The following is a 4,854-nucleotide window of genomic DNA, read 5'->3' as shown; positions in this document are numbered from 1 at the left end:
GTTGATGTGTTAGGGCCTTTCCCACCTTCTAACAAAGGAAATAGGTACGTTGTCGTTTTTAGTGATTATCTTACTCGATGGTCCGAAGCACTTCCTGTTCCGAGCGTTGAAGCAACTGTAATTTCTCGTCTATTAGTGAATGAGATCATTGCCAGACATGGTGCACCTAGAGTTTTGACAGAGGAAAACATATCTTGTCCAAAGTAGTCACAGATGTTTGTAAGATCTTCCATATTCTCAAAGTTAATACTTCTAGTTACCACCCGCAAACTGTTGGCTTAGTTGAAAGATTTAACTCTACTTTATGTCAGTCACTTTCAATGTATTTTGCAAAGAATCAAAAGGATTGGGATGATTTTATACCGCTAGTTTTGTTCGCCCATAGAAAATCAGTTTTAGAAGCCATTGGCGTTTCCCCTTTTTACGTTCTGTATGGCCGTGAGCCCTGCTTGCCTGTGGATGTCGAGTATTTACCGCTAGTCGATGACCACGTGACTGCTTCAGTTTTTGAACACCGTAAATGGATCGTTGAGAACATTGAATTAGCGCAAAGTTTGGCTAGAGAAAATTTGCAGCGTGCTCAGGGAAAAATGAGGGATTATTATGATCACAATGTTAAAGAACCAGCGTTCGAAGTTGGTCAACGTATTTGGGTTTATACTCCTCGAACTAAAAAGGGTTTATCTAGGAAACTTTTACAAAAACCCCCAACAGAGGTAACCCGTGCGCAGAACGTCCACCTTTCTCTGTATAAAGCACAAGCTGATACGAAGGGTTTCTTGCTTCTTCCTCAAGACAGATGTTTCTTCCTCGAACTTGACATCGATGATGATTACAATCTTCACCCGTTTCTCGCTTGAGTACACCTTTCGCGTATTACAGTTATGCTTCTATGACTGCGTTCCTTTTGTCTGTAATCTCTGGCTCGTATCGTTCCGGACCCAGTTGTTCAAAGAGCGGATAACACTATCCAGCTGATAAGTGTTACCAAGACGTACTGGGCTATCCACTAGATAGAGATTTATCTACTAGATAGCGTTATCCGACCTTCGAAAAACTGGGATCTGTTCTATAACTTTCACGATCCAGTATGCATAAGGATTTCGAATGAATCATTCGAAGTAACTGATCTTCGTCCGTGTATTGATTGACAGGAAACCACATGTTTTACGTTCTGTGCTTCCATTGTTGTGTGTGAATCTTGAAAATACGCGCGGAAATTTCTAAGATAAGAAATTTCTAAGACCGCCCTTTTGACGACATTCCAAGCTTATGGACCTTTTCATAGATTGTGTGACGTAGGCCTGTCACTCATTTTCACTCATTTTCTCATTTTAACCTGAGTATAAATAGTTATGACATGTGTCAATCAATGATAGAGCAATGACAATGTGGCAATGGGTGTATAAAAACGGTAGTAGTAGTAGCGTAAAAGAAAAACTGAAGAAAACATGTCTAAAAAGGAGACCTATGCGTCTGTCACTGCAGAGGCTATTCTGAATTCTCCAGAGGGGTATTTTTATTTAAATGGTCCGAAGTTAAAGGGTTTGGTGTTTGGCGAAATTTGCCACTTCATTTCACAAAACCATCCGCAATTTGTGAGAGAGAAACGGAAAGATTGGGTACATGGCGTCAGCTGTACTCTTTCGCGTATGGACTGTTTTCAAAAAGCTATTGACCGTGATGGATGGATGATACATCCTGATTATCTTTGGAAGTTTACTAAAGAGAAAAGGTAAGTCTGAGCTTAAGTCATGTCTTTTTGGCTGAACATGATATCCGTTAGAGGGAAAGGTCTCTATCATCTAATATTTTAAGACATTCAATGTAGAAATAGAAAGTATAGATTAATACGCAGGAATTCCCTCTCTCGTAGAGTCAAGAACGAACAGGTTGAATGAAGATCGAAAAGAAGACACAGTAGCGACCAAAGAGAACTCATCCTTATAAACTAAAAGAGAAAATCCCACCACCGTCTTTAAAGAAGAATATTCCAGAGACTTTACAACCAGGAATGACTGTAGACCACATGTCTGCAAAGACATGTCCATTGAACACACTGGTAGGATCGAACACAGAGGTGTCGCAAGTATCACTTACTGGTACAGAAAATAGTGGAGTTTGATGTGATAGCAGTTTTTAATGCAGGGAAATGAATGTAAATGGCAGATCATGTACATTTCTAAACTTAGCATTGTCATAAATAAAATTCGACAAAAATTGTTTACAAAGTGATTTTATTTTGTCTTTGTTTCGCGTAAAATTACACACATACTATCCCCCTACTACAGTGGTCACACGGTACTCATTCCCTCCTCTTTCTCATTATCATCATCATCATCATCATCGATTTCATCCAATAACGGTTTTTTGATCAGACGATTCAATAAGAATTTTCTCCTGTCCACGGCTGCCTCTAATACCTCTCTCCAATCCATACCTTCTTCATTCATCAATCGTCAAGCGGTACGCATGACTTTCCTGTGTATTTTATCCTGTTGCCATTATAAACCAACAGGCTTGAAGTTAAGTCGAAGGAAAATACAACATCGCTCGTTTTCTGCATATTCGATAGGGCAGCTCGAAGAAAACCATCCAGGCTGTTCAATAACCATTTTAACTCGCTGATATGAAACATTATAAGCCAATTTGTAACTGGTAAAAAAGCTAAAAAGTAAAAAAATGATGGAGCAGTCGTCGACTGCAGGCAGACATGACGGCGCATACAAGTAGTATATGCATCACTGTCATGTCAAATCATGATAAAAAATGTTTAGAGGTAAGTTATCAAAAGTTGCGCTGCTAATTCAAGACCACAACTGCACAGATTTTAAAGCCCATTTAAATAAAGGAATAAAGCACACCAAATGCCCTTCTGCATTTATTCACTAGTCTTTTGCATCTAGTTATATGTGAGACAAATGATGAGGAGGTATTTTTATGCATGAACATGTACTGATTTTAAGATTTTATTACCAGGAAGAATTGAATGTGGCTAAAGACATTGTGTACAGTTAAGGCTTACATGTAGCTTGAGACAGTGATGGCCAGCAGCTTTTTTGCTTTCCCTGATAGTTTTCTGGTACACTGTTATACTCCTGAGTGTAAAAAGTTACAATAAGATGTCAATTGTCGACCCAGAAAATGGCGTAAGACAGCTTTTGGGTCTCCATTCAGAATTCAATCCACTAGATATAAAGCCACATTACATTAAGGAGCTATTAGACAATAACTTAAAGCTTTAGTAACAAGTAGTACTGCACAGTGGTATGACTAAAATAGTGTTTATTGCTGACTTTTTTCTGAATTAATAGGAGCTAAGAATTGGAGATTATGAAGCTGCACGTAAAACAGGAGCAAGTGGAGCAACTGGAGCAACTGGCTCAACTGATTTTTCAGGTCTTGCCACAACCTCAGCCTCAGGAGGTCCTTTGGGATGGACAACTTCGACAGGATTTGGTTCTACACAGAAAACAACAACTGGGTTTGGAACCACAGGTCTGTACGTGTAAATAATTGTGATATTACTCTATCTTGTTAACTTAGAGATCTTAAGCCTGTTAGTTCCCTGTCTAACATCTGAATTGTGATTTTAAAGCTGTGTTTTTTTTTTACAAACCAGTTAAAAACCTTGCATAGTATCATTTAACTATTGGTAATGTCTTTTATAGTGGATAAGTTTGTTTGATCTCAATACAATATGCCTGTTTGTATGTTGATAATGTAACCAGAATGTATACTTCACACATTTGGAAGGGTTCAACTGGTAAATGTACAGGTGAGTAGGAGATATTGGGGTGTCAAGCAATTTGAAAAATCAATTTAAGTCCATCCTGGTCCATTCTTAAGAGAGTGTCTCTGTAAAAGCGGTCCGGTCAATTTTGCTTGAGACACAGAGTTCCCTCATTTCTTGTGTGTTGTAAGACATTCACGTGCCTATAATAAAACCACAATCCGTTTGATCGGATCTCTTTATTTTTCAAAGTTTTACGGAATTGAAACTTCACTCGAGCGAAGGCCTGTCGTGACACTTTTCAAGACTTTAATTTGAGACAACTTTGGAGGACAATTTAAAAAAACTACGGAACTCAGCAAAAAACAAATACCACAGCCATGTATATCAACGCTATCTTATCCATCGAGGCGACTTTCGTGAACATCACATCTCAATCAAAGAAACAGGAAGACTTCAATGACACATTATCGGTTCGCTTAAGTCACACACGCGAAAACCAATAAAATTTAAGGTAAATTTTTGAAAAAGTGAGGCGTTCTTAACTGATCCAACTAACATAGCTAGGAAGAACACGCCATAGAAAAGGTAACTACAGAATAAAACTTTGCGGCATGACCTTTGGGAAAACTTTATAACGCCACGAACTTACCTGATTTTTGGCAATCTCCGAGTTTGGCCGCCATTTTGAAGGACTTGTCAACATGAAGCGTAACAGATATAAACCGAGCAGGTAGATCTAAAACCGTCTGAAATACATACGGAAGCAATTCAAATGAACTTTTCTTTCAATTCAAGCGGTAATGTTTGCAATTGTTTGTTAAACTTACCATTCCTACATTTCCAAGCGACCATTTCTTCCAACAATTCAAACACTACAACTAATGTTCGAATTCCCCTCGTCGATTCCACCGTAAGAAATAACCTGTGTCCCCCAAGCTTCGACTCGAATGTGAAGTACGAATCACATAACACAACTGCTTCATCTTCGAGGCAATATCAGCTTGGTTTTTTTATTTTCTGATCGACAAGAACGGCGATTACGAAGCGATTGCCATGTTTACCTAATAAACGAACCGCTGACCAGCCGCTAAGTGAAAACAGTACGACTCAAGGGTGAG

The sequence above is a fragment of the Stylophora pistillata genome, chromosome 12, assembly GCF_964205215.1.
Source record: "Stylophora pistillata chromosome 12, jaStyPist1.2, whole genome shotgun sequence".
Lineage (NCBI taxonomy): Eukaryota > Metazoa > Cnidaria > Anthozoa > Scleractinia > Pocilloporidae > Stylophora > Stylophora pistillata.
The sequence above is the reverse complement of the archived record's forward strand: the minus strand, read 5'-3'. Positions refer to the sequence as shown.